This window comes from Hyaena hyaena, unplaced genomic scaffold (assembly GCF_003009895.1).
Source record: "Hyaena hyaena isolate Hyena2069 unplaced genomic scaffold, ASM300989v1 scaffold_1239, whole genome shotgun sequence".
NCBI classification, from domain to species: Eukaryota; Metazoa; Chordata; class Mammalia; order Carnivora; family Hyaenidae; genus Hyaena; species Hyaena hyaena.
In genome coordinates, this window is record NW_024081855.1 from 140648 (window position 1) to 152604 (window position 11957).

Sequence of the window (11957 nt, forward strand, 5' to 3'; positions counted from 1 at the left end):
CTGCAGAACCCAGTAGGAGAATCTAGGAGGATAGAGGGGGGAAATAAACTATTTTTGCTCCCCTAGAGGCTATTTTGTTTAAAGCTGCTATAAATACTTTTATACTAGTCTTTTTGGGCACATATGTTTTCCTTTCTCCTGGGTAAATACCAAAATGGGACTTGGTATTGGTGTGTATTTATCTTGAGAAACTGCCAACAAATTGTCCAAAGTGACTGTCTCTTTTATACTCTGACTAGCAATATATGAGAGTTCCCAGTAGTCTTATACCTTTACAGGCATTCCTTGCAGTCTTTTGAATTTCAGCTGCTCTAATTGGTATGAGAAAGGGTTTTAGGGTGGAAACTAAATTGCATTTTCCTTGAGAACTCTTTATCTGGAAGACACCTTCAATAACATTGCAAATATATACCTTCTTTTACAAAGTTCCTTTCTTTAAATTTTTTTGTAATGTTAATGTTTGTTTGTTTGTTTGTTTATTTATTTATTTATTTAGAGAGAAAGAGAGCACAAATGAGGGAAGGACAGAGAGAGGGGGAGACACAGAATTTGAAGGAGTTCTAGGCTATGAGCTGCCGGCATAGAGCCCAAGGCAGGGCTTGAATTCACAAACGATGACCTGAGCCAAAGTCAGACACTTAACCAACTGAGCCACCCAGGCATCCCTACAAAATTTCTTATAAAATTACATAGCATTGTTTGACTTATCATTGATCTATAAAAACTAAATTGTGATTACAAATCCATATACATATGATTATATAATATATATGTTTGTAATACATATAACAAATTTTTCTCCAAGTCTGTATCTCATCTTTTGTTTTAACAATGTTTTTGATGAGTAGAAGTTTTAATTTTGAACAGAGCCCATTTTATCAACATTTTGTGTTTAGAATTTTTTATATCCTCGAAAAAGTCTTTACCTACTCCAAGTTCATTAAATTGTTCTCCTGTGTTTCTTTTGGAAACTTTTAGTTTCAGCTTTTACGTTTATATACCCAGTTTTTCTAGCACTAGTTGTTGAAGGTCTTCTTTCCCTGTGAGATTATCTTGTGTCTTGCCTATGTGTAGAATCTTTGTTCCGTTCCACTGATCTGTCTGTTCATAAATCTATACAATACTAGCCTGATTACTAATACTTAGATTTGAAATTTAGGCAGTTGATGTCTTTCTAAGTTATTCTGTTTTTCAAGTTTTTTTTGGCTATTCAAGGATTTTTGCATTTCCATATAAATTTTAGAAACTACTTCAAATACAATATTAGGAATTTGACTCCAATTGTATCTACAGATCAATTTTGGGATAAATAAATCTTCACAAAATTAAGTCTTCTAATTCATGAAAGTGATATGTATATGTATCAGTTAGATCTTTAATTTATTTTAGCATTCATCTGTAGTTTTCAATGTATTGGTTTTATAGGTCTTTTATTAATTTTATTCCTATCTATTTTGGCTTTGATGGTACTTTTAAAAATTTCATGTTCCAATTATTTGCTGCTAGCATACAAAAATACAAATGGCTTTCATATATTGACCTTGTTATCTTGTGACTTTGCTACGTTTAAGTAATAGTTTAATATTATTTTTTGGCATACTTAACATGCCAGAAATTTTTTACATAAGCAATCATGTTGTCTGAATAAAACTATTTTACTTCTCCTTTTCCAATATTTATTTATTTACTTTTATTGCTTGTGTCTGCTGGTTGTGACCTCTAATACAATGGTGAATATAAGTAGTGGAAGAGGACACATTTAGCTTTTTTCCCAATTTGGGGAAAATGATTCAATAATTAATTATTAAGTGTGACATCAACTATGAAATTTTTTTCCAAAAAAAATTTTTTTGAGAGAGAAGTTATTCAAGGGGGGGAGCGACAGAGAGAAAATCTCAAGCAGGCTGTACACCCAGCACAGCTCTAACTGTGGGGCTCAATCCCACAACCATGAGATCATGACATGAGCAGAAATCAAGAATCAGATGCTCAACCAACTAAGCAAGCCAGGTGCCCCAGAAGTTTTGTGGATGTTCTTTATCAGTTTGAGGAATTAGCCTTCTAATTCTAGTTCGATGAGAATTTATATCATGAAATGTAAAACTTTGTCAGTTTTTATAAACATTTTGGTATGATTTTATGATTGTTCTCTGTTAGTCTATTCATTGGTGGATAATATGGATCAATTTCAAATATTAATCCAATTTTGCCTCTCCTAATAAATTCTACCTTGTTATACTGTATTTTAATTTTTCTTCTGTAAGATCTGCTGATGTGTGTGTTTCTTGGAATGTAAACTCCTGCTCTCAGACTTCCAACTTTAGTTAAGCAATATCAACTATGTTTTCCAACCTGGTTCCAGAAGGCACGTAACTTTGCTTAGCATGTCAGGGAGAGTGACATCCCATCTGTTCCCCCCATCACTTTCCCCATCCTTGAAATTAGGCAGGACTACATTACTAGTTTTTGATCAGTGGGCTGTGAGTAAAAGTCACCTGTGTCATTTTCAAGCCAAAGCATAAAAGAGCTGATGCATGACCCTCTACTTCTCCTCTGCAAACAGTGAGGCTGGAGTTCTCAGGCTCCAGAGGATACAGTTATAAGATAATGGTGTTCTTCTCAGCCCATTTTCCAAAAATCCATGTGGAACAATGCTCCCATCCCCAGCCCCCTGGATGGCTTGCATTATATATGTACCAGCAACAGAAAATAAACTTTATTCTATGAGGCCACAGAAACTTTAAGATTGTTGGGAACTGCAGAATAATGCAGCCTATTTTGATGAATACATTATGGAACTTTGTTATATAGCATTCCTGTCACAAATGAAATTAAAATAATTTATCTTTGCATAGATCAATGAAGGATTTTTATAGCACATGGGTGGAGATGTACCCTGAATAAATACCAGCACCATCAATGAATGAAATCAAAAGCGTAACACCAGAAATAAAAGTTCTATTTAATTGCTAACATTCATGAAAGTTCATAGATCTCAACTTTGATGCAGTAGTAAGGAAAATCGTCCCCAGAAAAGCAAGAGAAATAAATTATTTTGTTCATTTTTTCATTCAACATGTATTTATTGACTGCTGACTATACTCCAGATTATTCTATGAACAAAATAATTAAGTACCCATTCTTCCTTATGAAATGCTTAGTGATATAGAATTGTTAAAAAAGGAAAGGCAACCCCAAAATGGAGTCTCATGTTGTCTCCAAGATAGCCATCTAAGACTTAATTGCAGTTTCAGCCACTTCCAGAAATGTAACGTTTTACTAGTCTCTTGGAATTACCTGATCAGCACTAATAAGGTTTTCTGCTCAATATACCCTGGCCCTTCTAGCAAAGCAAGGTGAGTTTGTAGGAAATATTCCTTTCTTTTGTCTATGACTTCCTGTCCCACCCGCTTCTGCCTTTAAAAATCTCCCATTTTGTACAGCTCCTTTAAAGCTCCCTTCTATTTGCTACATGAGATGTTGCCCAATTCATGAATCCTGAATCCAATAAAGCCAATGAGATCTTTACATGTTCTCAGTTGAGTTTTGCTTTATAAACGATATTGATACATATGCATTTAAAGGGAGCTCAGTAATCATTTATAGTGGTAATATGGATGCGAAATATCCATTCACAATTGGCTTCACTGTTCCCTCTCATCTTATGTTGAAATCTTTCAGCATTTTATTCCTCTTTCCCTTTTATTTAAGTAATCTCTACTCTCAACATGGGGCTTCAACTCACGACCCTGAGATCAAGAGTTGCATGCTCTTCCAAATGAGCCAGCCAGGTGCCTGCCCTCTATTCGTTTTTCTATATGCAACAGTTCTAGGACCCAGTGAATTGTCAAAAGTCAGGGTTCCAAAGGTGGAAGGGAGACAACAAAGGTTAGCAACGGCTTCACTGTGTAACCAGTTATTTTTTAAAAAATCCCAGAATGGATTATAATTTGAAAACCTGCATTAAAAAATGACCTGCTACTTATATGCAGTCCTCTTAGCCATTTGAGAAAGAGTACAAAAATCAAGGATAAACTCACATTTTTTTTCTTCTTCCATGACATTTACATGGCTTAAACTACTGCACCAGATAGCTGGGGAGAAAATAAACACCTCTGGTTAATAACTAACAAGGGTTACCCTTTGGTTTCAATTCTAGCTCTGTTCCATTAATAATGGAGAAGAGAAGGCAACAGTTCTAGAAAATAAAATACCCAAAGGTAAAGATGACACTCTTTCTTGTTATCATTCTTAATTCACTTTATCATAAATGTAGTTTAAATGTAAAGAGGGTTATCTGGACCTGTCACAATGCTAGATAAAGAAAAGGGCTCAAAATACAGCAAATGTAAGAGAGCTAAGCCTATCCAAACACTCTTGCCTCTGGTTTTCAAATTACAGACATGCATCTGCTTTTGATTTTGTTAGCTGCCTTGGTGAAGGCCCTCTGCATATACACAAAATCTACATTGGTGCCTCTCTGTGAGCCGTCAAATGATGTCACACTTGCTAATTCATGGACTATTTATCTTGGTGTTTACGCTCCAAGAAAATGATGGCTGTTTAATTATACTACAAATGAGTTTTGCCAGCCAATTGTATGGCAGATGTTATTTACTCCGGGAACAACTGTCAAAAGACCAAAACAGCCATCTAACAAATCAAAATGTACTGTATTGAGTTACATTTCACAGGCAGCACCTCTACCATCTAGCCACAGGCTTTCCATTATGGTAATGATGGGAGGGGCAGCATCACTGAGGATAATAGCCAGTCATAAACCCACTTGTCAAAGTAAGTAGGATTAAAAGAGATGTAACTGAGTATATTCTACCTGGAGTGGAAACAGGGAACTGTCAATAAACATTTATAAAACCCTTCAAATGTGCTTAATGTTATGTATTAGAGAATTCACCAAATCATTCCATGATGGCAGATGGGAAAGAGGAAACACCCATATTCTCTATTCCTATGGTGAGTGAACTGTAGTCAACGAAATATATTTCTCCCACCAAATTTATGACACTATAAAGGTGGAGAGAATGCCTTTAGCTGGATGGTTACCATAACTTGAATCTAGGAAGCATGCTACAATAAACTTGTTCTGTGTGTTGTTTAAACTTTTCTAAGCTTGTGGGAGAATTTTATTATGCCTAACACTTGCTTCAAATAAAACTTACCAGTGAGCTCTGCTGTGGCCCTCTTTTATGTAGTATACTGGTATCATGCCAAGGTTTTTAATAAGGAGAGAAAATAAGAACTCTTAAAAGTTTAAAGCCCAATAATCTAGGAACTAAAATCTGATTAAGTACAAAATAAACTTTCTACAATTAAATGATTCAGTGGCAGATAAAATGGAAGCAGAGCCCAAGAAGTAACTCTTACCAATTTAATTTTGCATACTCCACCAAACCGGGATGATGCCTTTCTGCTTAGCACAAAAACATTGAGGCAAAAAGTGGTCCACACTTCCTTCAGCCAGAATTACACTCCATTGAGAAAGACCAACTGCATGGCTCTCTTATTGGGGGTAATTTGAAACAGGTTTTCTATATGACCCCTGTCCATAGCTCATTTCTATCTGGCATATTGGTTTTTGTAAAGGGAGAAGTGATTTATAGGCCACTAATGTGCCCCTATATCCAATCTATTTTATCTCTAGATTCTGCCCAGTTTTCCTACCTCCGGGAACAAGCAAAAGGAAGACTGTTCAGGCAGGAGACATGAGCTACATAGTTTTGTCTCTTCTGGTACCTCCTGCAGTAGGAAACTTGTGTCTGAGACACAGCATCTGCCGGGTTAGAAACACAGTCTGGCAGGGAAATGGAGCAGCTAATAGTAGAGCTGAGGGAAGCTGTCAGATTTTCATGCATTTATTTTTACATTCTAAACCCAAATGATGAGAATTTAGTTAAGCCAAACTCTTACCTTGGCTTCCTTATTCCTCCTTTTTCCCTCATACATGTCTCTGGTTTGTTATTATTATTTTATGACAAGGACATAATTTGCTAGCTACTAATTTCTATAGCCTGAAACTATGCTGGCATTATGGGAGAGAGAAGTTACTTTTTTAACTTTGCTGAGGAACAAGGTGGTACTAGAGTGAATATTAATAAAAATATTAATTATGCACTGATAATACTGATGAATGAAACTGGCATTTATAAATCATGTTCTTGCCAAAAGGAATCACGCCTTCACAATCATGTTAAATAGGCCATTGCGTTTCTCTGAACTTACTAACCCACCTACGTCTCCTCCTACCAGATAGTGATTTTTTTGTCACTTTAGTCGATATAAACATGAAATTTTTGATAGCTGTGATCTCCTTTTCCTTTTTCTTTTCATTCTTTCCTCCTCATAGCAATAATAAATATTCATAAATATGTTGTATAATACATCTGTGGACTCTAGCATAAGGCAATAGCTATAAGATAGCTGCTTGAACTTGGAAATAAATTATAAAACCCATACTGTTAGCCTATTAGTTTCATACCCTCTACCATTCAGTCTTAACCTACCTTTGACTTAAGCAGTATTGGACACATAATAGGCTCCAAGGTAGTATCATGCACAGAGGATTACTAGAAATAAGCATAATCCCTACCACTGGAGATTTTACAGCTAAAAACATGTAAATATAAAGATACAGGCTAAGTAGTGAGCCAAATATGGTTTATCTTCTTGAAGAGCAAATATTGCTCAAATTTAAGGAATTATGGCTCCAATTTGGAAATGGAGCCATCAAGACATTTGTATATTAAAATAAGTGTAATATATTTTAGTATAAGGAAAAAAGGGTCTTCTTGAAATAGAATATCTAGAGGTGAGTCAGAGGTGTCTAGTTTTTAAAGCTCCACCTATTATGTTAATGCATAGTCTAGTGTAGACCATAAAATTGAAGCAGCCATTTTTGATAAAGCACAAGATTAAGAAATTGACTGTTGATGGAGAGCTAAACATAACATTATTACTCTGACAGTAGGCAAATCTTGTTGGAGATGTCTGAGGAGAGTTGACTATTAAGTATGTTTCCAAAGACATATACTAGAATCCATTTGATTCCCAGTGAAATCAATTCTTCAAGACAGAACACTGAAAAGACAGTTAGTAGAGATAGAAGAGTCCAGACTTCAGTATGAGATAGATCTAGGTTTAAATTTTTTCTTTGATTTACTGGTTGCATGGCCTCAGTTAGATTTTTCAGACTTTCTGAGCCTCAGTTTCTTTATCTTTAAAATATGAATATCCTGCCTACTTCAAGAAATTGTAATGATAATTGAATAAGATAGTGTTAAGTGGTCTATAAGTTACTCTAAAATAGTTCAACATACACAGCGTGATAAAACTGTTTCTGTATTAGTTTAACCTGATCTTAGAGACAGTTAGATATCCGAATCAGGAAAACACATTTCAGGGATGGTTGGCCAGCATTTAATCAAAGCGTTCTGGAATATTTTCACTCAAAAAAATGACCTTATGATGAAGTCTTCTCTTCTTAACTTTGCTTCTTTTATGCCTCCCTGCAAAGGACCATTGATCAAGTATTCAGCCATATAGGAAAGGCAACTTAGAAATAGGATTCCTGAATCTGGCCTTCAATGAGATGACAAATTCATTGACGAACAACAGAACACCTGATTCCCAAATCAGCCAAATATTAAATCACTGGACACCGCAATAATACAGCTAGTATGAAAATAGTACAAATAGGACATAAGGGCTCCTTTTCAAGTTCACGTTACTGAGCATTCAGTATGGACTGGGCTGCAGTTTAATTCCCAGAGTTTACAATAATTAACCCCTTGTTTGAACTGACATTGTCATTGTTATCAAAATACAAATACTTTTGCTTAACAGTGTTTTCCAAGTTTTGTTTAAATAAAATCACCCATATGTTTTGAAAGTTGTGCCATCTTCTTAGTATTAACGATGTGAAAAATCCACAGAATAACAGATGTAAGACAACAGACATAATGTTTGTTTGTTTACTCTTGAGTTATAGATATCCATAAGAACAGCATATCTTTCCATCTTCCATATAAGTGAGGTGTACTGGAAATCTATAGAACAAATTTCTCTAAGAAGACAATTACTCAAGTGGTAGAAACATGACCCAACACTCAAACTAACAGGTACCAAAAGTTTGTTTCCATTAGAATACTAACTTTGTGATAACCAAATCTGTTTCAATGGGCCATCAAGAGAAAGAAGTAAAATCTCCTTTTGTGGCTATTTTAATACGGATTTTTTTAAAAAAGATATACAAACATGAGGCACCTGAGTGGCTCAGTTGGTTGAGTGACTCTTGATTTCTGTTCAGGTCATGATCACACAGTTTGTGAGTTCAAACCCCACATCAGGCTCACTGCTCTCAGCACAGAGCCCTGTTTGGATCCTCTGTCCCCTCTCTCTCTGCTTTCATACACCCTCAAAAACAATAAACATTAAAAAAAATAAAGGATATACAAACATGAGCTGCAAACATAGATTAAATCACTTTTATGTATTACTAATTATTTTTCTCATAATACTAATTATCAAGACATGGGATTCATCAGAATATATAGAGAGAAGGAAGTGAAACAAATGCTTTATACATCATCACATCTCTTAAAATTGACCTTCTTTTATTTCTAAGTGTCTATCTGATATCTACACTCTAAATGTCTGGTCAATCTCATACTTAACAGACCCAAAGAGAAATCTACTATCTTACTCCTGCAACCCTAAACCTAGGATTCATCCAACACTCTTGTGCATATTCCTTAAATCTCTCCATGCCATGTATCTAATCAGCTTCCAAGTCCTAGTGATTCATCCAATTTCACATCTCTGGAATCTTTTCTCTACCTCACCCTGCCTTGCCGCTACTCTTTCAAACCCTGATAATCTCTTGAGAGGTTTATTATAACAGTTTCCTACTTTATGGTCTCACTATCCATATACTCAGTTCTTTAAACTTGCAAGAGGCCTCAAACCTTTTCCTGTCACCCTGACTCTTGCTTACCAATAACAAAGAGAAATGTATCTTGCAGTCACTACCTAAACCAAACGATAACAGGGTAGCATCAGCAATAATGGGATAACGTCATAATGCAATGCAATAAAAGACAGTTAACCTAGTGGTTTTCTTGCCAAAAATTTATAATCAAAACCTAATTGTGAGGAAATAATCTTTCAAGTTCAAAATGAAAATAAAGAATAATAAAATCAGGAAAAAAATCTAATCTCTGTATTGTAATTGGTTACTTGCCAAGAAAAAGGGACATACAATTTGTTTTCCCCTTTTTGTTCCTTATTCAGTAAACTCTCAAATGTGAATTTCATTTTGTGAAAAGTATCAGGTTAAAAATCTTCAGAGATATGCTGGGTGTTTGGCACACAATACTTGTTTGGAAGAAATGTATCACTGGTAGCTTCTCTTGGGCAGAATGCACGACAAACATTACCCACAATGAATGTTCTGTCACAGGGGGGACTGGGCAGGAGCATCTGTTAGAGTCTTTTATGACAGATCAGTATATAGGCAATGTTGCCAGAAAGGGTTTTTCTCCATTATAAAACAACAATCTTCAGTAGAATTGGAGTCACTAAAAGCAGGAAAACAGCTTGCTTTATGAAAGATGCTACCTTTTCTGCAGCCAAGAAATCACCGATCTGATGTTAAGTTTCTGCTATTCGTCTTTCTTCAGCTGCACAGGTGGCAACCGTTCCGTGTTCCAGTTCAGCTCCCCAAGGTTACAGCTGTGAACTTCGGTAATGGCTGTGTTTATTCTCTGCCAGGCTTAAAAGTCTTCAGGGTAAAGCTTTTTTTTCTTCTTCTTCTTTTTCTTGCTGCTCATTGAAAAGCCCTTCTGGAGCAGATGTGTCTCTTCCCATCTTCTGTAGTTTCTGTGTTTCAGATTAAGTTTAGCATTTCTGTTGTTGGTTGTGGGCTTATTTTCTAACTGCTGATGACATAGCCAATTTTGAAGTTAGTTTCTGTATATCTGATGTCTCTTCTCTTGTCTCTAATGAAAAACATTCTGGGTATACTTGATGTCAGATAGCTTATGTCTTGAGCATCACAAACCACTGCTGTTGTTTATATAGTAGTGTACATTTGCTATTGCCACACCAGCCTGGGTTTTAAAATTTAGATCACAAAGACCATAACAGCCCTTATTTTTACTATTTGTATCCTTTCCTAGTATATGTTTCAGGGCCTCCAGCCCTTGCAAAGCAGCCTTCTCTGATTGAGTCATTTTCAGGACTCTCCAAGTGGTGTCTCATAGTGGTTCTTGAATAAGGCCTCTTGTTATACAGCCATCCGTCTCTTTGGTACACTCCCACCCTTCTGATGTGCTAGAATCCCCACAGATCTCAATGTAATACCAGTATATTATCTCGAGTCCCAAGGCACCAAAGTCAAACTGTCTACATAAAGAATCTCTGTCTCATCTCCTCCTTTCTTCCTTCATTTCTATCTGCAATTACCAACCCATCAACCATCACTACTATACGGCTAGCACTAAGCCAAGACCAAAAATAGAATAGTTAACAAGAATGCTATGGCCCTGGCTTTATGCATTTGACATATCAAGGATAAAAACATTAAATAACCAGAAGCAGTGTTATCACTGAAGGATTACAAGGTACGATGAAAACAAGTTCACGGCCCAAGTCCAAGGTCCAAGGGGCCAAAAAGGACTTCCTGCAGAAACAGAGAACTCAGATGTGAGTATAATTTAGCTCAGTGAAGAGGAAAAGGTAGTGTTCCAAGTGAAAAGAAGAGTATAATGTCAACCTATCACTGCATCTGCATTATGTTTGTAACCTGCTTCACATGCAGTGAAGTACATATGCCAATATTTCATAGATAATTTTAGTAAATACACTCTTAAATGTTTGCTTGCAATAAGTTGTTAAATGAACAGCCACAGACCTATTACCCATTTGTCAATTGATCCATCAGTTACTGAAAATGAAATATTAAAAATCTCTGCTTAAAATGGTGGAATTGTCCATTTATTTTACAGTAATTCTCCATATATTTTAAAGCTGTGTTAGAACATGAATTAAAGTTTGAATATTTATGTAATTCTAGTGAAATTAGTTCTATGTTCATCTAGTAATGAGTTTTAACCTAAATTATCTTTGTCTAAAACAATATAGCTACATCAAATTTTATTTTACTTTGACCACTGTTGTTATTTTAATTTGCTATTTGAACATAATTAAACAATAATTATGTCAATGTTTAAGATTTACCAATGTATTTATCAATATTGCTGCTCATTGTTTTTCTCTGAGTCTTAGAAATTTAATTTGATATCATTTCTCTACTTTCGTAAATTTATTTCTCATCATTTTTTTTGCTAAAAATCTATTAGAAGCCATAAGCTTTTGTATTCTAAAAAAAGTCTTCATTCTGTTCTCATTTTTAAAAGATGTATTAGTAGGTATATAATTATTAATTTGAAAGTAATATTTCTGCAACACATTTTTTTTTTGCTCTAAACAGGATTTTATTCTTATTTTATTTTTTTTTTATTTTTTTTTCTTTTCTACACTTGTCTTTTTTTTTTTTTTTACAAATAGTTTATTGTCAAATTAGTTTCTACATAACACTCAGTGCTCATCCCCACAAGTGTCCTCCTTCATGCCCATCCCCCCCTCCCCCCCACATCCATCAGTCCTCAGTTTTTGTCAGCATTCAAGAGTCTCTCATGGTTTGCCTCTCTCCCTTTCCCCCACCATTTCCGCCCTTCTTCTCCCCCTTGGGTCCTCCGTCAAGTTCCTCCTAATCCTCCTATACGTGCAAACATATGGTATTTGTCCTTCTCTGCCTGACTTATTTCGCTCAGCATAACACCCTCAAGGTCCATCCATGTTGCTACACATGGCCAGATGTCATTGTTTCTCATTGCCATGTAGTATTCCATGGTATAGATAAACCACATCTTCTTGATCCA

The 11957-nt window shown here is 35.5% G+C and overlaps 1 pseudogene; it reads left to right on the top strand.

The window, feature by feature from the left end:
* The first annotated feature begins 10642 nt into the window (after nucleotides 1-10642).
* Nucleotides 10643-11957, top strand: part of LOC120224677 — a 191370-nt pseudogene continuing 190055 nt past the window's right edge.